The sequence below is a fragment of the Gavialis gangeticus genome, unplaced genomic scaffold (assembly GCF_001723915.1).
Source record: "Gavialis gangeticus isolate Ggan-Ray unplaced genomic scaffold, GavGan_comp1, whole genome shotgun sequence".
NCBI classification, from domain to species: domain Eukaryota; kingdom Metazoa; phylum Chordata; order Crocodylia; family Gavialidae; genus Gavialis; species Gavialis gangeticus.
Genome location: NW_017729000.1, coordinates 45,465,164 through 45,486,357, shown reverse-complemented (window position 1 = coordinate 45,486,357; position 21,194 = coordinate 45,465,164).

The following is a 21,194-nucleotide window of genomic DNA, read 5'->3' as shown; positions in this document are numbered from 1 at the left end:
TGGCTAGAGCTGAGGGGGAGGGGTGGGGCTGGTTCTGCCATGCCAGAAGGAGGAGGCCTGTTCATACGTGCTTGCAAGATGCGTCTGTGCTCCCTCTGGGATTGCTGTGGTTTCAGCCCTGGCATCCAACCAATGCTGCCAGCCCTGCTTAGCAGTAAATGTGTTCAGAGAAAAGATAGCTCATCCATAGCAACTGTTGCTAGGATTCCCTTTCCTCAACTCTAAAGTTTCACAACCCAGCTCTAGCACAGCTGGGGATGTATTTACATGCAATTATCATTCATTAATTATACAGAGACAACAAAGTCCATGTGACAATGCAGAGGGTGAGTCCCAATGTGGCAAAGGAGCCAAATGACTCCTCACGTCCTCCTGGGCTCCCCTCCTGTGTCTTACTAGATGCACCTTCCCCCCCGCAGCTCTCAGTAAGGTACCAGGGAAAAGCCAAAGCTGAACCAAGCAGCCTGGCAGAAGCAGGGAGAATCCTGTGTGGGGACTGGCATTGAGGTTGATGTTTTCACCACCAGGAAGGTCACTGCATTCTCACATGTCCCAAAGGGACCTGGGTGTCATAATTGACCATAAAATGAATATGAGCCAGCAGTGTGATGCTACAATTAGCAGAGCAAACAATATGCTGGCATGGATCAACCAACCGATGTACCTCAAGCAAAACTAAGGAAGTTATTCTCCCACTCTACTTGGCATTGGTGAGGCTGCAGCTGGAGTACTGTGTCCAATTTTGGGCGCCACACTTCAAGAAGGATGTGGAAAAGCTTGAGAGAGTGCAGAGAAGAGCCACTTATATGATTAGAGGCCTGAAGAGCAAGCCATATGAAGAAAGGCTGACAGATATGTGACTGTTCAGCCTAGAAAAGAGAAGACTCTGGGGGGATTTGGTGGCAGCTTACAAATGTATCAAGGGTGAGCATCAGAGGCTAAGCGAACAACTATTCACCAAAGCGTCCCAGGTGAAAACCAGGAGTAATGGTCATAAACTCCTAGAAGGTTTCAGACTGGATATAAGGAAAAACTTCATGGGTGGTGTGACCAGTCTGGAATAGACTCCCAGCAGGGGTCCCAGCAGGGATGGTGCAGGCACCTATCTTGGAGATCTTCAAAAGGAGACTGGATGCACGCCTCGCTGGGGTTATTTGACCCCAACAGTCTTTCCTGCCCAGAGCAGGGGGGCTGGACCCGATGATCTCACGAGGTCCCTTCCAGCCCTAAACTTCTGTGAATCTGTGGAGTTTCTAAAGTGTGTCTACAACTTTGTGAGGCTTGATATATGAGCCAGGAAAAGGGTGATGGTATGAGGGGCCTGCACAGGAAGATGAACCACATGGGGCAATGGAGGGTGAGAAGCAGCTAGGATTTCCAAGTGAGGAGATTCCTTGTTAGAGTAATGTGGTCTCCAGGTTCATAGCAGGGGTGGAAGTATGAGCAGGAAGGAGGGGAAGTGTTTTGCAAAGGAAGCTGAGCCCCCACAGCTCTACTGTGAGCAGGTATGAGGCAAATTAGATCTTCCCCTGCCAGTACTGCTGCCCCTGGAGGGTCACTGTCTGCCACTGGGCATCCCCACCAATAGGAGGTGATACTGAGATGCTGGGCTGTCTGTAGTTGCTATAGGCAGGGTGCAGTATAACATAATCTTTAAAAGCTTCTGGATTTTTGGTTGTAGCCGTGCTAGTCTAAGGACATAGGCAGGCAAGATCCTTTGAGTAGATGCGATATTTTTTATTAGACTAACTGAGTACCTGGAAAAGAGTTCTCTAACAGCTGGTTAGCAATGTGGCCAGTGAGTTCATTGATTGTGGTGCAGTGGACAAAGGGACTGCAAAGGGATAATTCTTAGGAGTCCAAGTAACACAGTACAGTACAGCAGGCGAGATTCTCTCCCAGGCTGCACCTTGGAACCCAAAGTCTCATCTTTCATTTACAATATGAAGCTGTTACACTTGTAAGGAAACCTGGACATTGAGAACTAACTGCAACCAACAGAGAGGCCTAACTGGCTAGTACTGCTCCTGGGTGGTGGTGGCATACGCTACAGGAGCAGTGGTGAGAGGTTCGCTGCTCCTGGGAAAACTGTCATCTCCTTTTTTGCCACCAATACTTAAGTCAAGCCACCATTTAAACAGCGATTTTCCTCAGCAGAAAAAGGTGACATTCCATCTCCCTCTCTCCTCCTGCTTCCTTCCCACAGCAACAAACATTCAGTCACTGCTCTTACACCATTTGACACTGCTGCTGCTTTGCCCTCCCAACTGCTTGAGTCATAGCTGCTGCAGGGAAGGTGCAGGGTGGGAGAATTGCCACAGGGTGAAGTGCCCCCTAGCTCCTTTGGCAGCACCCAGGGCTCATGCCCCACTCACCCATGCATCATTATGCTACTGGTAACCAATGCAGAGACATCTGCCCCTGTGTGCAGAGCCTGAAACAGTTGCTCAGAAGAGGGACCTGTCCCACCAGTCCCAGTAGAGATGTCAGTGATGAAGTGGTGATACATTAAGGGCCACATCATGTTCTACCTAGTAAGTACCTAAGGACACTTGTACACATGACAGTCGTCATGGTGTACACATGGCAAAAATGTCATTTGTGTGGCTTAATGGTGTTACACATTACACATGCACAAGTTTTGGGGGTTTAGATGAGTTTGCTTTGTTGCAGAGTAAATTACATCCTGGTGTAGCAATTTAGTTTGCAATGATTCATTGCAGCTGTCAGCTTGCCCCCCCCCCCCACAGTGGGAGAGAGGGACAGCCTCCACAGAAAAAAAGAATTGGGCCCCTCACCAGTTGTGCTTTCAGCAGGTGCCTGCTGAAGGCAGAAGCGGCAAGGGGCCCAATCCAGAAGTGTGTTTTTTCAGGGACTTGACCAAGTAGAATCAGATCAAACTTCAACATCTAAGTGGACTTACGCACCTAAGAGACGGAATAAAACAGAGGTCAGCAACCCTCAGCATACATGACAAAATATGGCAAGCAAAGACAATTGGAACCCGGGCAGCTCATCCAGGGGCACGGAGGGACTACCATTGCTGCATGCACCCCGGCAGAGGCCCAGGGGGCATGTGCCCCTCGATTTGTGTGCGGGGCAGAGGCGGCTGCTGCTGTGCACTGGGCTTAAGCTGCTGCAGCTGCTCTGGGAGTGGCATGATGCCACGTGCATCCCGCTGTTGGGTGGGCAGGAGACACACCACAACCCAGCAGTGGCAGGCATGTGGCATTGTGCTGCTCCTGGGACAGCTGCAGTTGGGCACAAAGCACAATGCTTAGTGGCAGGTGTTCCACCCCGCGCACAGATTGGGGGGCACATGCCCCCTGGGCCTCTGCCAGGGTGTGCACAGTGGCAGGAGCACCCCCAGGCCCGTGGATGAGCCATCTGGGCTTCAACTGTTCCACCACCTACCCTCCAATTGTCCCACCACCTGGTCTGGCCAGGGTCCCATTCACCCCAGCCTCTGCCTCTGCTCATACCCTGCTTCCTCCCTCACTGTGGGGGCCTCGATCTGCCTCCCCCACCCCCCGTGCCTTCCCCATCACAGAGTAGACTTCCCTGCCATGCTGGGCAGCCAGCCCCCACTCCTGCTTCAGTCGTTTGCAGTGGCTGGACTGCCTTGCAGCCCTACCCACTGCCCTGCGTTTGCAGAAGGCCCCATTAGGTCCGGCCTTCTGCTGCCTATGGTGGGAATCCCACTCAGTGGCTCTGACTCCATATTGCCTTGGTGTAAATGCCCACTCCGGATGCTGGGCAATAAGGCATCAGGCCCCCAGGCCGTATCCGTATCTCTCTGGCTATGAAGTTTTCCCATGTGGGGCAGGTTCTTCCTCCTCCCCTTCATGCGCTCAGCATGTGAGCTGCTGTTTCTGTTCTGGGAAGCCTTGTAACACCGCTAATGCTTTGTCATTTAAATGTAATCAACTTCATTCTCCTGAAGCAAGAAAATGAGTGTGGGGTTTGTTTGTGGTTTTGCCCACACGTGGTTAAGTGGAGCTGATGCGGGTGGCTGGCGGGTGCACAGTCACTTAGCAGCCATTCTGGAGGCTGCTGCACCTTGGAAAAACAATAGCATTTGGTAGCAGGAGAAGAAAATGTCCTCCCTGAATTGATTTAAATTATACTTTGATTGGGAACAGATGTAAAAGATAATGGTGGAGAGGCAGGTACCTGCAAGGAAGCATAGACAAGGCCATGCTTAATCTGATGTCTCATTTATTCACTATGGGGAGAGGGAGGAGCAGCCCATGGGAGCGCAGGTGCGGCTTGCCATTCTCTCTCCTTCACTGTGGATCCAGCCGGGCTGCGTCATGCCAGAGCAAGCACTTCTGCAGCAGGCTCAGCCCAGTCTGCAGTTGCCACCAGTCACACATGCCAGAGTGCCACCTGCTGTGTCCCAGGGCCAGCACAGACTGCCCTCCTGGCACAGCAGGGGTCAGAGCCGACCCTAGGGGTGTGTGGGGCCTGGGGCATAACAAGCTGTGCTGCTGGTACTGCTCGCGGGGCCCCCCAAAGTGCAGGGCCCAGGGCAGTCGCCCTGATTCACCCCACCTCCCTCTCCCAAGGGACGGCTCTGGCAGGGGTCTCTGGTGAAGCTTCCTTCCTGGTGCAACAAGAGATTCCAGATGTCTCTTCACAGCACAGGCAAGGCCCTGCGAAGGAGAATGCGCCGAGGTGACCAACTTCTGGGAATAAATCTGGGTCCTTCCACAGGGCAAAGGCCCACTTCAGGAGCTGGCAGTAGCATAACAGAGCTGCCTTAATGCCGCGCTTTAGATGGACATGATATTAGCAAGAGGCAGCGCTAACTAGCCCCTGTGGAGCTGTGGGCCATCTCAGCATGGTGCTGCCTGGCACTGGGCAGATGTTCTGGGGATCAACAAATGCCTCAACCCCTGAATCTTGTATCTGCCCTTCTTACTCATCTGTAGCATCTCTACAGCTCACTGGTTCAAAACCCCTGTCCAAGTGAACGAGTCAGGTGTCTTGTGTAATGTACACACACACACAGGGGTTGTATATGGTAAAGTGTGTGCTTTTGGTTGCATGCTGTTGTAATCTTGGGCGGCGCAAGATGGCCCCTCTTGTTCTGGCCATGTGCTTACTCCATGGCAAGCTGGGGCTCCTATCTGGGCAAAATATGTAAAACTGTCTGGCCTCATTGGCCAGAGAAAGCAGAAGATCCTTCAGGCAGATTGGTTGGGAAAAAGACTGGATTGTGGCACTTCCTAACTGGACAAGGCTTGGGTGATGTCACACCAGTTATATAAGAACAATTCAAGTAAGGTTACTTTCTTTCTCCCCGCGGTGCTGAAAGATGTGTGGCTGAATTGGGAGCCAGAAAATCTGCTCCCTATTGGGGGGGGGGGCTGCTTTCCTTCCCCCCTTCCCCCCCTTCACTGGAGAGGCAAGCAAAAGCTATATGACAGAAAAGCCTCACGTACAGGGAGTGAAAGTAAGTCTCGGGCTTTGAGACTCCTATTTCCTCCCTCTTTCCCCTTTTTTTCTTGAGGGGGGGGGGGGTTGATCCCTGGAGCAAACTGATTAGGAATGGAGTCCTGGTCATTTTGTTGGCTGTGCTGGCCACACTGGCCTTGAGTGGGATAATAGCGTGGGGGTGTTAATCCCTGGAGCAGACTGACCAGGAATGGGTCCTGGCAGTTACTGGCCAATGTTTTATTATTTTAGTGTCTCAGCATTGTGATATAGATGAACCTGGATGTCCAGGCTGCAGCCATAGGCCTGGGCCCTTTTTGCTGTTTCACAGCTATTGTGTTTCAGCCTAGCTGTACAGCTGAACCCCAGCCATATGTTTGGCCAGCAGATTTGGGTCAGGGTGAAGCCTGGCACAGTTTGACCCAAGGTGAGACCTGACACTTGTTGATCCAGGCCTCTGAGATATAGGTCTGGCTGGTTTTTGCTGACCAGTTCAGGCCCAGCAAGAGAGGCTTGGGCCTCCTTTTGTCCCTTTTGTAGTTTATGCCCCAACCAAGCATTGTGTTTGGGCGCTAGTTGTAGTTCAGGCCCAAGCTGAGATGTAGGGTTACCCTATTTCCCGGTCCAAAAAAGAGGACACTTGTCACGGGGTGGGGGACAATGACATGCCAGTGCCCTGCCCATTCTGTTGCCCCTCACTGACATGCCAGCCCCCAGCCCTGCTGCTGTCCCTCACTCCAGACCACTGACCCCAGCCTTGCCAGTGCCCTTCACTCCCAAACAGCAGTATCCCTGACCTGCCCACCCCCCGCTGGTGCCCCTTACTCCGAACCTACAACCTTTCTCATGCTGCCAGTGCCCTGCACACCCAACCCACAGTCACCCATCCCATCCCCTGTGCGCCTGGATCCTGATCCGCAGCCACCTGCCTGTGCCCCTCTCTCCAGACCTGCAGCCCACACGCTCTATCTCACCTGGGAGTTTGCCAGCGCTGGCGCAGGGAGCACATGACCCCCAACAGCCAATCAGGTTGCCCGCTGCTGCCACCCCACCCTCCAGCGGACATTTGCTTTTATTTTAAAAACCCACCTGGACGCAGCACAGGGGGCCCAAAAAGAGGACATGTCCAGGAAAACCTGGATGTAGGGTAAGGCCTGACCTTTCCTTCAAGTTCTTCTGCAGCTTTCTGCCCAGCACAGCTGGAATTGGGACTAGGAATTTTGGAGTGTGGTATACCGACAAAATCTGCAGTTAACCCCTCAAAGCCACCATGTGAAAGTGAGGTCGGCACTCTATCATGTCTCCAGGAGCAACAGAGCCTCTTGCAATGCAAGAGGACCCATGCTCTCAAACAGCTCCCTGCAGTGCAGTGAACCCAAGGAGTAACTCAGGACTCTTCGGTGTGCGCTGCCCTTTCTGGCCCATGGCTGAAGGGCAGGTGTAGGAGTGCAGGCTCTCAGACTGCCTGGGTGTGGGTGATGCCTCCCCCAAGAGGATGCCACCTATAGACTTTGCTTTGTGGTTTGTTTTAAAATTATATTTAATGTTTTCTTTTTGCTATAATAATTTGAGTGTTTGTATTTACTCTGCTTGTGAGGAAGAGGTTTTTGTTTCTACAGGATGCCCCAACAAATTTAGCATTCCCAGATTTCTGGGTGGGGGCTCGAGCTGCAGGTATAATTTATGAGGTACCCTGAAATGTGAACCCAGCCCTTTTTGCTGCTGACTGGTGCCTGGCAGAAGGGTTATATGTGTATTGTAAAGATTTGGGATTAATTTTCTAAATTCCAGTTCCTAGGTCCCTGGAACATAGCCCAGAAACTAGGAATAGCTTTGCAAATATCTTGCAAAATTTGCGATAGTTGTGATTTGTTTACACTGCTGCAGTGATGGGTCCCAGTGAAGATGAGACTGAACTTGTCCCACTCAGATGTGGCTCCCCATGTCTGCTCTCAGACTCTCAGGGTGGTGGTTGGAATAAGTCCAGAGCTTCTTCACTGGCAAACCTCTTGCTCTGAATTGCATCAGTGGACTTGAAAACTCAGCTCAACCTCATTGGAATTTGTCACTGCAGCAGTGTAGTTAAGCCCATGGTCACTTTCAGGCATACCCTTCTCAGAACAGGAAGATCTAGGGGTCATGGTTCCTGGAGAGATGAAGAAGATTTGGGGAACACCTTACAAGATACGATTCATGGGCAAAAGAGGTACTTAAGAGTTCATATGAAAGAATCAGCTTCCTTCTGGGTGTGGGGAAGATGCAAGTTGTGGGGAGAGGAGAGAGGACACTGGGACAAGTGAGATCAATATCAAGGCCCATGAAGAAGTATAGATGTGATGTGGTATGTAGCCTGCTGCAGAAAAGCCAGGCACCTTCTGCAGTCTACAGGGCCCTTTCTGGGGTGCAAAGATGCAGTGCATAGTGATGTAAGAGCAGCAGTAGATCTGGAGAGGTACATCCAGCCTTTCTGTGCAAGGTGGCATTTCTCTGGTGGCTTCAGCAGCCAAGGTATGGATTTGTGTCCCTTTGGGCAACATGGCTGCCCTTCTCTTACCCTTATGGATAATCCTGATAGCAGGCTCTCCCTGAGCCTTGGATTCAGCTCTGGGGATCTCCCAAGAGGTGCTGCGTTCTGTTGTGCTCCCCGCAGAGCTGTTATATCTGTGTAGATCTACTGGCAGAAGAAATGAGCAGGAATTGGGCAAAGACTGATACAGGGAGAAGGCCAAAGGATTCCCATCCATGAGAAGGAAAGCAGTCTTGGGACCTTATGTGTATGCCAAGGCAGTGCAGCCCATCTCACTTGTCCCATTGTGTCCCCTCATCATCATGAGAAGCCGCTGAACTCATGTCTGGTGGTTTCTTCTTGGGATTGTAAAAATTTCTATCAAGCTTTGTGTTACTCCCAGCAGGGCCGCAGCCCAGGCCTTGTAACCTTTGGTATATATGATGCTTTCCTGTGACTCACTGCATGCATCTCTGCTTCTGGGAGAACAATGAAGCTTCAAGGCCTCACTCTGTGAGCCCCTTCACCTCCAAACCAGTGGCCCAGCCTGAAGGACTCACCCAGGAAATCCCTCTGTCTCTGAAAGACCACAATCCATATGGTCCCAATACATCCATTTTGCAGATTCTTGGATGTCCCATGAATTCCCTTGACAGCAGGCTGTGTGCTGTCATGGTCCCAGACTAGTGGCCTCACTGAAGAGAGGAGGAACCAAGCTAGGCTGTTGGCAGAGCTCCAGTCAGACTCCCAATATCATAGGAATAACCCTTGGAGCTCAGGGTTCTTGCTTGGCTGGTGTCAGAAATGTGACCTGTTCTCATGGACCAACCTGGGGCAGAAACAGAAAAGGGCTTCTGGTACTCAGCGTATATTGTTCTTCAGAGAGGTCGCTCCAGACATGGCTCCTGCCTGACAAGGGGAGTAATGGGAGTGTTTGTAACTGAAGGGAGGGGAAGCTGTCTGTCTACCATGTGGGGGGCTATTAGCCATCTGAGGGAGCTGCTGGACCTTGCCAGCAGAGAGGTTGGAAGGGATGATGATGCCCTCGCTTTAAATCTACATTTGACTCATCTCAGAGGCTGGTTCTTGTTGGGGGTGAGCAGGAATCACATGGATACTATATTATTATCCAGCCAGCTGGACTGGTTGTGAATGAGGCACTAGAGCATTGGCAAGGAAATATATAGTTCAGGCCTTTTTAACGCTTTCTGTGTCCTTCTGTTTTGAGCTGCATGATTGGCACCCAGCTAAATCCCCAAGTTCCTGATCATCTCCAGAAGATACAGCAGAAGGCAATCACTAGGCACATGCTGTGGAGTGACACTTTTCTTTTCTAATCTTCTTATTTCATTTTAGCATTTACAATCCACATAGCCAGTAATCCCGACATCAAACACAGCATGCACGCTTCCGAGCTGCACCCACGTCAGCATGTACGAGTGAGGCAGGCACTGCCAGCTCCCGTATCTCAAGATAACAGAGAAGAGAGGCAGAAGGGAAAGTGTCTGTCAAAATCATCTGAGGCTGCACAAACCATTGTATCCTACAGTCATTTGCAGACCCTGCACAACTCAAGGAAACACGGCCTGGGATCCATGGGTACAACGCTACTCTGTGCAAAGGCAGAATGCACTCTCACCCTTGTTGCCAAAATAAAGGCAGACCCAATTCAGTCTCACCAGAGCAAATGAAATCCCAGGTGGTGTTGGTGTGCCACAGAGCTGGGGTGGAGGAAATCAGCACAGCCAGGTCTGGGACAGTGGAGTGAGACATTGCTGGAACTGTGTAAAGAGGCAGGCTCAGGCTATGTTTTGTTCTGAGTGGCCACTTCAAAGAATACGGCCCTGTCCTTCTCCTTGGTCGCAGCTATACCTCAGGAAAGGCAACTCAGGAAAGGCAGCTCTAAAAAGCTGGACTCTTAAAAGTATTGGCCCTTTTTTGGCAGCAGAAGCCTGTGTCACAGACATCCTAGATCAGTGGTGTCAAACAGTCTGGGGGCTGGATCTAGAGAGCCAATGGAAGTTAGGGAGCAAGGCCTGATGCAAGATCTAGGGCCCTCAAGCCCTGGTGGACATAGTGATCAGCTACAGGAGGAGGTGTGAGGGTTGACACAGCCCCTGTCACCTTCCAGCTGTTTTGTTTGTTGCCAGTGCTGTAGCCCTACCTTCCCAGCCACCGAATCCTTCTGCATGTCCCATGCTGGAGCCAGAGATGCTTTTACCATTGCTGTGTGCTCTGGGGCAAAGCTAGAGCTGTGACCACTGCCTCCACCAGTTCCTCATGCCCCAAGCTAGATCCAGCCCTCAAGGACCCCCAGAGTCTGGATCTGGGGCAGACGGTGAGTTTGACCCCTGTGCCCGAAATTGTCCCTTGCAGAGGCCCTAGCAAGGTGTCACGCTTAGAGTACAATAGCAATAGGTACCTTCCTCCCCTGGGCCATTCTGATGCTGTTGCAGTCTCCCAGCAGGCTCTGAGTCTGCTCACTCCTATGCTCACCACAAGCATTGCAATATACACTGGCACCCCAACTGTCCTTCCAGAGAGGCACAGTCATAATCTGCCTATTTTCTGGGCTTCCTGCTTCCTGGCCTACTGATGGGAGACCTCAAGGTACAGAACCAGAGAGACCATCTGTGATACAGATGTGTGTCCAAAACCATGGAGAGCTAATGTCTCTCCCCTGTGCCTTCAGTCTCCCAAAATTCCTGGTTCCACACACTCTGGTAAGTGGGACTTGTGGACAGTTTACTGGTGTGCTGGCTACTGCTGGTGCCCTTTCAGCTTTCCCCATACACACATCCCTTCCTATTTCCCCTCACTGTCTGTTCCCCCTGGACAGTTCCACTTTCCCATGGGATTCTCCATCCCTCACCATCGCCAGCTGCCCCCTTTGTCCTTGTCTCAGTCCATGTACTTCCCCCAGGTAGGGCTGCCTGGATGCTGCTGTGGAAGTTGGCAGGGGCAGCACTATTGGAAAGGAAGCACAGCCTTATGAGAGCCCATCCAGAAGCTGGATGGTTAAACATTTTGCTCTGGCTTGTGCAGCATGAGTCCTGACCTGACACAGTGGGGCTTGGTGGTGTAATTTCCCCTGCTCAGTGGGGATGTTCTCTGGAATATTTGGAGTGAGCTACATTTTTTCACCTCCTGTTCTGAGAGGGAGAGGGTGTCAGCACTCTTTGAGTCAGCTCAGAGAAGATGTCCTCTCCTCTAAACCTTCCTGACAGGGAATCTGTCTGGCTGAAGACAGGATGTTGACAAACATACAGAGACCACATCTCCTCCAAGCTGGAATCACCTGCAGGCTGGAACAGCTGGGAGATTTCCCATGCTTTGCCACCTGCCAAGCTCCTTGTTCACATTTTGCATGTTTGTACCTGGCTGGGGCTAGTGCCTTTTGCAGGGCTGTAGTCAGCTTCCTATTGGGGTTGCATGCATGACTAGCCCAAAGCTGCAGTGTTTGGGTGGCAAATGCTGCAGGGGAAGGAAGCTTTCAATCCAAACCCGAAGCTGTGTCCAATGAAATGAAAAACAGCCACAATCAGAAAAAACTGATTCACAGTAGGGGTTGCAAAAACCAACCTTGCGGCTTTGAAAATAGATTTGTTTGGGGGCCAGGCAGCAGCTCCTTAATTATAGCATTTATGTCAATCTAATACAGGGAGTCTCAACCTGCTGGTCATTACCTTCCTGCCCTTTTCATATGGCTGACTTGGAACAGAAAGGAGTGAAATGGGAGGGGATATCCAAAGAGAAAAGATTGAGAACCAGGGATCTAATATGGAATACAGATTAGCTTCATGTGCTTTATTTTTCTTTTCACATTTCCACCTGCGCGAAGATTTTTTTGAGGCAAGATAAGCAAAATGTATGGTTCCCCAGCAGAGGCAATGCCAGCACTTCCTCCTGTTGGGGCTTCCAGACATCAGACCCCTCCTGGTACTTGTTAACTTCCAGTTTCTTGGGGACCTACAAACTTTTGCAAGTAGAAGTCCAGTGGTGCAGAACCAGAAGGAAACCATCATCACTCGGGGAATTGGTGGAAAACAACCAAATGCCAAATGTGAGACTAGCAGAAACTAATCAAGAGGGGAAGAAAATAGAGGCAGGGTGTTCCCTGTTTGCCTGTCTCTTTGAAGCACTTGTGCATCTGAGCAACACCCTGGAGTTTCAAAGGTAGATTTCTGACCAGATTGACCATAATGGCTCCTAAGGTGCCATTCTGGTTTATTGTGCAAATCCTTCTTAGCTCCTGGACTGCTGCCCCAATCAACTATGATATCTCCATTCCTGGGCTGTAACACAGGGCAAGGGTTAGATTAGCACATCACAGTACATGTGTAGTTACTATCCTGCACCAACCATAGGAAATCTTTTCTGGGGAAAAGCAAAGAGGGGTAGACAACAGCAGAGCAGGGTATTAGTTTCCCCTCCTGAGATCCAGGTCCCAGGCCCTGCTCTGAAGCTGGAATTGCACCCATCTCATCTTCTGTTCCCCCTCCACTCATCAAGCAACCCAGACCAGCTGTTCCTTCCCAAGCTCTCTCTCAAGGCCAAGTTACTATGGCCATTGGGAAATTCCTTGAAGCAGCATATGTGGGCTGAATGGCACAGCAGGACTGGAAAGACACAGCAAAGACAGTGGGGAAGGGACTGGAGAGGTGGGAAATCTCTCTTTGGTTACCTATTCCATCTTCCCATCCCTGTGGAGCCTGGCCATGGCTGCTCCCACACACTCTGGGTTTGCCACAGACAATGCTCCTATTTCATGTCCTGGCATGTTAGGGGCACCCTCAAGGTTTATACAAACCCTCAGGGTTTGTATAACTTGGTGACTCATTGTGGGAAGGTACAATCAATGCATGGGCCTGACCTAACAACAAGAAAGAGCAAGAAGAGATTAGCAGTGCTGTCTGCTGCATTCACAATCAGCTGTGAGCAGCAAGTTCCTGCTGGCTTGCATGCCTACTGCCCTGTCCAACCAGACAAGTGGAGTTGCTCCTAGCCTGGATCACACATCCCAGGGATGCTTCCTGATGCTAACATTTGCTAACAGAAAGCACTAGCAGACTTACTAACTTAAAGGCAAAACATCCTCTGAGTCCTACTGCTCAGCAGGGCGGGGCCAGTACCAGTGCCAAGGCCAGGTGTCACTGCAAAGTAAGGCATGAAGAGGGCCTAGACTAGGTGAGCAGACCTGCCTGCATTTGGGCAGCATCAGTGATGCTACCTTCAAGATCCCCCCAGCTCCTGCCCTACTTTGTCTTGACTTTCCTTCCATGCAATGTTTCAAAGGCTGTTGGGAACACTTTCTAAGATCAGGCCCAGAATGGGCAGGAGACCAAGCAGACCACCCAACTCCCCCAGGAGTTAACTGGAGGAAATACTACCATGGTCACTAACTTTCCCTCACTGCTACAAAGGATGCAAACTCCACCTGAAAGGGAGAAGAGAGGCTTTATGCCCATCTCAGGAGAAAGGACCAAGATGTGTCTCAGCTGCACTAGTACAGCCAGTTAGTGAAGCTGCCCAACAAGCCCTTGTTTAAATGCTAAGGAAAATAATGACAATTTAGTACTGATTGCACCAGTCATGCACAACACCTGCATGGGGTATAGAGTTCATCTCTGCCTCTGGGGATGCCCATTTTTTTCTCAGAAGCATGCAGTTTGGTAGTTAAGCCTGCAGAGGAATGGCTGGCCAACTTGGACAGCCAGATGCTCCCCACACGGCTGGTTAGGAGTCCCATCCCTTCTCTGTTTAGCAGATTGGCCTTGGTTGCCTTCAATTTTGCTGTTACCCACCAAGCTCCCCGGATCATTTGGCTGAAGGATTTTCAGCTTGTGGCCATCTCATCACTTTGACTGGCTGGCAGCCTCTGTGATGGGTCACCCATGTCACCTGGTATTGTTTTCTCTCTCTGTATAGAGGGCTGTGTCTAGTGGATGGTAAACAATGCACTTTAATGAAGTGGTTTTGGCGTGAGTGCAGGCAATGCCAGGCTCTGCCAGGCAGCATGGTGATGCCACCCTAAGGAGTGATATATTGGAACAGTGGGGATGGGCAACTTCCCCATAACTGGGGCTTGGCTGGTAATTCACCCTCCACCTACTTGTCTTCTCTTTCACATGCACTCTGGCTGGGCTGTGAGGAAGAAAACCTCTTAGTTCTCTTTAGCCCTCTCAGGGCTAAATACAATAAAAGCTGTGTTAACCAGCATGAGTGGGGGCAAGGGAGGTGCCGGGTGTCTAAAAATTCTGATTATCTGAGGCAGGGGCGTTCAACCTTTGTGAAAACCCCCACAGAGTGGGGGTGCGGGGGTGGTGGCTGCACACAGAGTGGCAGGGTGGTGGGTGGCGGCGGCCACTGAATGACCTCCCCCGCCCTGTGTCTGGCCGGCCATTCTGGTTAATAGAGTATTCTGGATTGTAGAATGCTGGGTAACAGCTTTTACTGTAGTTCTTAAATTACAGGAGATCAAGAGCTGCATTGATTCCCTAATCCCCATGACTTGCCACCTGTCAGGTATGGCATTTGCCACCCATCCGCTAGCAAGCTGCTTGTCTGTCTATTATGCTACCCAAGCTGGCACCCCAGCAGAAGTTGTTTACAACAGCCCGATAAGCCTTGTCTCCTACGGAAATAACCAGCAGCCCAGATGGCCATCAGGTTCAGAGTGCTTCCTAATCTAGTCAGTGCTTTTCATCCAGTGTGATGCCAAGAATGTTAGCATTATTAGCCTGGTCTGAAAACCCCCTGGCTTTGTAGACAGGGAGCCAACAGAGACTGCAGCCAAGCCTCAGCCAGCTGCTACTGGCCACAGAACCAGGCTGAGGAGAACCAGGCAGAATCAGAAGCAAGCATCCTGGGTGCAGACTTCTTCCCTGGGAGGGTTTTTTGCCTGATGCTTGCATGGCAGGGAGGGCTTCTCCAAAAGAATGTGCTCAGCATTAATCTTTGTCTTGATATCTGGCATTTAATCAGCACCAGAGTAAGCAGCTTTTTCTAAGGCAGAGAAGAGCCAAGGCTCAAAAGGAATTAATTTGCCTAATTAGTGTGGTTGGGAAGTTCTTCCTCCAGCACATGCCCTGCTGGAGCAAGCACAGTTTGGGACTGCCGCCTACAGAGGCTCTTCCCCAAGCCTGGTCCTACCTCTGTGGGGTAATGCCAGAAGTTCTTGAAAGCAACTGGGTTGTCATATCCTTTGTTCCACCCCTTGCCCAGCCCCTCCAAACAGGTCCTATTTCTGCAGGGGCCAGGTTGGCCCATAGCTCTTTTTTGCAAGCTCAGTGAAATGGAAGGGGTTTCTTAATGGGATCCATTTTACAAGACACAGTGACATGGACCTACATTGGGGTATGGAAACCAAGTGGCCTTGTGTCACTTCAGTGCTGTTACTTGCCTGTGTCCAAAGACTGGGCCTAAAACAAACCATGTCTTTGCTGAGGTGGCAGAGACCAATAGCTCCATTTCTGCTCACTCGTTTGCTCCAAGGCTGCATTCCCAGGCCTAAGTTCATGGAGGTGCTTTGGGCCAACCACGGAGTCCTTGTTCCTATAGACAGTGGGGCTGGGAATCAGCTGTCCAGTCTCAGCCCCTGTGCTTAGGCACAGGAGCAGACGGCTGACAGGGAAGATGAATGGTTTTAATCACACCGCTTACAGGGCACCATCTGAAGTTTCATGTAAGTTATGATAGCGACAGTTTGCACGAAAATTGTATTTCCAGGCTTCATTGACTGGCTTAATGAGAATCTTTACGTGTCAGATATTAAATTAAGAAATTAAAGAGCTGTTTCAGTGTGTATAGACTCCTTCCCTCACACTGGTGCTGCTTCCTCCAGATCAATCAGGAATGCGCCTCTAGAAAGGATGGGAGAAGCCTTTGATTTTCTGTCACAGGGGAAGTGAATCTAATGTGCGTTGGCACCTAATTCATGTTTTATTAAAAAGCATGAGGTGGATACTGCTGTCCTATACCCACTGCCTTCCTCCCTCCCACCCACCCTCTGGCTGTAATGAATAGAGATGGAGCAATGGATAAGAAATCCCCAGCAGCACCTGGCTGCTGAGACCTGGCTTGTGCCAACTGGCCCCAACTATTTCCTACCCGTGGCTCGCTGTTCCCCTCATTCATGGGCAGGTGTTGTAGAAGGCCGTATTGGTTCTAAGCCAGGATGTCCCTCCTCAGTCATGTTCCCTGGTATTTCCCTTCCAGGGGCTGGTGAACTAACCCAGGAACCTTTGGTTACTCCCATCAGATGGTGTAGCCCAGGGATGGGCAAAAGGGTGGATCTGGCCAGTGGCCAGACTCCATTTCCCAGCAGTCCCTGCCTGTGTGGCTCTGGACCAGTCTCCATGGAGACCGTGGGAGCGCAGAGCCAGGAGAGCGCAGGGCTGCAGAACCGGGGCTCTGTCCTGGCCTGGCCCAGCCCCACACTGTCATGACCCCACGCTCCTGGGGTCTTCATGGAAGCCAGCTGGGAATCACACAGGCAGGGTAGGGAGCTGCTCCAGGGCTGGGGCTGGGATGTTGAGGTAGTGACAGCATGAGGCGTGGGCTGGGGCAGAACCACGATCTGCTCCCTGCACACCCCTGCCCGTGGAACGTGAATGGGCATATGGCAAGTGGATCGCAGCTCTGCCCCGGCCCCAGCCCTGGTTCTGGCCCCATGATCCCAGGGTCTCCCTGCCCCTGCCCACCCATCTCACTTCCAGCTGTGGCCTCTTCCCAGCTGCCAGCCTCGTGCCCTGCCTGCACGGATCCTACCCCCAGCAATGGGTGTGGGGCACATGGGCCAGGATGCCTGGGCAGCAGAGCTGGGTCTGGTAGCAGCAGTCAGAAGGAGCCACTGCTGCAGGGGCTGCTGGGAAATGGAGTCTACTTTGGACCTGAAATTGCTCACAGGCCAAAATTTGCCCACCCCTTGTCTATCCTGTGTGCTAGTGGTAGGTTCTTCCCACAGGTATACTGGAGAAGCTGTCACAGGTGGCTTTTGACTTCCTTGGTGAGCTCATAATGCCAGGTATCCTCACAAGTGTGCCAGGGGTTCACAGCAACTTTGATGCTTAGACAAAAGAAACACTGGCCTGAGCAAGTGATGTGGTAGCAGCCTTTAACTACCTGAAGGGTGTTTCCAAAGAGGATGGAAATGGACTGTTCTCAGTGCTGGCAGATGACAGAACAAGGAGCAATGGTCTGAAGTTGCAGCAAGGGAGGTTTAAGTTGGATATTAGGAAAAACTTTTTCACTAGACGGGTGGCGAAGCAGTGGAACAGGTTACTAGAGAGGTGGCGGAATCTCCATCCTTGGAGATTTTTAAGGCCCAGCAAGGCCCAGCTAGACAAAGCCTTGGCTGGGATGATCTAGTTGGGGTTGGTCCTGCTTTGAGCAGGGGTTGGACTAGATGACCTGAGGTCCCTTCCAACCCTAATTTTCTATGATTCTATATGCCCAGGGCTGAGAGCAGGTCTGTGGAGGTGAATGCTGGGACTCCCCCAGCCTACTCATGATGCTGTGTAGGAGCTGCCATCACATTTTCTGTGCCACTTTGCCTGTACTCTAGGCAGACTGGACTTTCACCTACTGGTGAAGGCATCTTGCTTTAGAGCTTCCACCCACCAGTTGTGGCTGCAGTGCCAATGTGGTTCTTTCGGCCCATGCTCAAAGCTCCCTTCTCCAGTTTGGGGAGTAAGGACATTTCCCCCTTCTCTAGTCCTAAAGAGGGCACATAATTGTTGCTTCATGTCCCCTGCTCTGGAACTGAGTACCACCCTCCCTCCAAGGCTGGCTGAGTATCAAAGCTCCTAAAAGGACCAGAGCTCACCCCCTGACCCTTGCAGGTGGGACAGAGTGGACAGCTTCACAAGAAGACCCCAATTCTGTTTAGCCCAGTCCTGCTTCCCTGGAAGTGTTGGAAGGAAGGAATCAGAGGCTTGGGCAGCAGGAGTTTGTAACATGGCTGGAACTGTGTTCTGGTGCAGTTGCAGACAAACATGGTTGTAACCGATGGCAGGAAGGTATGTATATAACCTGCTATTCTCTCCATCAGCTCCCTGGTTTACCTTTTGCCAAACCCCACTGCAGAGGCACAGAGCTGATTACTGAGCAGGACAATGGGAACATAGTCATTCCAGGCACAGAGTCCTCAGGGAACCTGGCTGCGAAAGAAGCAAGCTCTCAATTGTCCAAAACCCTAATTTTTCTCTCAGGTAGCAGGGATGCAGGGCTCAGGCCCAACAGGGGAGGCAGGGGGTGCCTGCCCTAGCCTGTGAACTCAAGAGAAAACCATAACTTGGGCAGGTCAGCGCAGTCCAGGGGTTCCTTTATCCTATGCCCTGGCTGCAAGGCCCACTCTGGGCCACTACAGCAATACAGAATAGGTAGAGTCTTAGGGTGAGGGCATAACATCAATTATGGCTACTCTATACCTTTCGAGGAAGGAACTCGGGGAGCGTTCTGGGAGCTTTACAGCCCTCTGGGAGCTTTACAAAAGTGTTTCAGGGAGGGATGGACTCCCCTCCTCCAGCCCCAGTTCTTAGCTTTAGTGCACAGGTTCCTTGTGCCCAGGGGTAGGTATCCTTTTCCCCTTTGTGCATTTGGCATAATGCCCTGCTCTCCCTGGGCTTCACACCCTCATGGATGAGTCTGCAATGCACAGGGAGCTACCTCGAAGAGATGTTGTAGTTTTCCCCCCCTTACATGTTTTTCTCAGCCCTCTCCGCCACTTGAAGTTTTCCTCTCTCTCCTGCACAGCAGGCTGCTCTCCACAGCTCTTTATAGAAAAAGGGGGGGGATGAGTAGGGGTGTGCAGGAGAGAGAGGCCCTGTAGCAAGCACTGCTCCCACCATCTCAGCAGTTGGGACTCTGGTCTTTAAAATCAGGTGCAGGGACGGAAAGGCACTGGAAAGATGGTAGGCCTACAGAGCCACTGCTGTGAATGAACACAGCTCAGAACTAGCTGTAAATGAGCCAGCTGGGTTCCCACAACAGCATAGCTATGACAGTTCACTGCTCAATGTGGCTGAGTGCCTGAGGGGTTATCCTGATTCTCACACAGGTTCTGCAGCCTGTTCTCAGCTCTATGCTGCCAGGGCTACACTGTTGCTAGCAGCAGAGCTTTGTGTATTCAAGATACTGTGACTGCAGGGTAGACCTAACCTGAGTCAGTGGGTAGGGCCAGTGAGCATTCTAGCTACCAGGAAGGCTCTGTGTGGCTGGCAGTATGGATGCTTTTAAGATCCACCTCACCAATACACTGTCTCCCAGTTGTGCAAAGCAGGCAGAACAGAGATCGCCAGAGTAACCCACGGCCAAGGCTTCCCTTGTGATAGGTCCAATAGTGATTCCTTTGCTCTGTAACTAGCAATACAGCCAAATGACATCACTTGCTGGGGGGAAGCTCTGCAAGGGGGACTGTGCAGACTGGCAACTGCCAGGCTCCATGACACAGCAAACTGGTCACAGCCAGCACTGAGGCCCTCAGCCCAGCAATGCAGCCGTGTAAGTTGCTCATACTGTAAGCTAGCTTCACCTCTCTTTACCACTAGATATAAAGGTACAGAGGGAGAGACCTTAACTGAGGCAACCTGCATATGGTGCTTCTCTACATTTTTCCAGAACAAGCTCCATAGATCTACTCAATGGCTGGGGCAGCTAGGCTCAGAAACACCTCCCCCCTCAATGACACTGGAATCTATGGGAAATTCAGGTTTGCTGTTCTTTTTATCAGAGATGGATTATCTTATTCTCTCATTCAGACAAGCAGACAAAAGGAAACTGGATACTCCCTGCAACATTGCAGGAGGTCAGTTGTATAGGATGGCACCCCTGATCCCACATTTGTGCAATGCCTTCTCAACTCTTCAGCAGCCCACATACGCTCATCAGCTTCCCAGGCCCAGAGAGGGCCAAAGTGAAATGAAGAGCAAGACCAGAACAGGCATAACAGGAGTTCCCAGGGGCATGTGCCTCCTTAGTGCCAGGCTGCTTTCACAAGCTGGCAGTGCCCTGCAGACAACTTGAGATGTAAGGACCCAGTGCCCTGACCACAGGATCAAATCAATTTCTTCACCCTGCCAATGGGAAGTAGACAGCTGAGCTGGTAACAAAGGGGACGGAGATGGAGATGAAGATGGGTGTCATCTGTGACCTGCCAGCACTTCCCCAGGGATGTCCTGCCAGCTCTCCTGATGCCTTCTTATACCTGTTGCATGCTATGCGTGAGAGGGCTGAGCCTTGTGAGATTCCATAGCTGAGGGCTTGGTATGCAGGAACAAGTCCCTAGGTTTGGTCTGGAAACCAAAACCCCAAGCTGATTCAAAGTATTCCAAGTCAGCCTGCAGGCTCCAGGAGGCATTGGGAACTAGTGCTGTCAAGCGCTGCAGGTTTTACTGCCATGGGCAGGAGGGGCATTTGCAGGCTCTGTATGGGCAGGTGGAGTACAGTTCAAGTGGTCAAACAAGGCTTGAATCACCCCTACTTATGCCCTTGCACTACTGTTGCATGTGTCAGTTCAGGCATGCTGAGGAGCCCCAGATGAGAGCACCAATGCTGCCAAACTCCCTGCCCCTCCCCACTTCATCCCCTCACTCTAGTTTCCTAAACTCCCAAAGTCAGTGGGGGAGAAAAAGGACTTTTTTTATCTGCCTGTCACAATGAGAAAAATCACACTTTGAGGCCCCTTAGCAAGCCATCCATCTTCTCCTTCCTGCTCTGGACCTGACTTCTCTTTGTGTGAGGAAAGTTTCAGTAAACAGCTTAATTTGGCACTAATATGAGGCGAGACATTGTTCAGTGTGTCACCTATTGATTTGCGTCATTACGGCCCCATCACTCATGCTGGCTTTTCCATTTTTTTTATATTATTATTTTTAAAAAAATAAATCTTTGAGCACCTAAGTTATGCAGGCAGCCAGCTCAGTGTGTATGGAAGGCTGGGAGCCTGATCTGAGCCTGCCAGACCTTCTTCTGGCCTGCAGCATGAACCTCACCTAGAGAGCCGTCTGCTGAACACTGATGGCAGCTTCAGCTGCTCCAATGCAGTGTTCTTCTCTGCCTTCCTGTACAAGAGGAGATCACTGCTTGAATGGATGTCCAGAGAGCAAACATCACAGAGGAGAGAGGGTGTCCCTGGGGTGCCCCAAAGGCATGCATACATTTCCTTGGTTGTGGTACTTTGTCAGACTGAGGAAATGTAAGGGGGCAAGGTAGATACATCACAGATTGCCTGCTCCCTGTCTGCATGAGA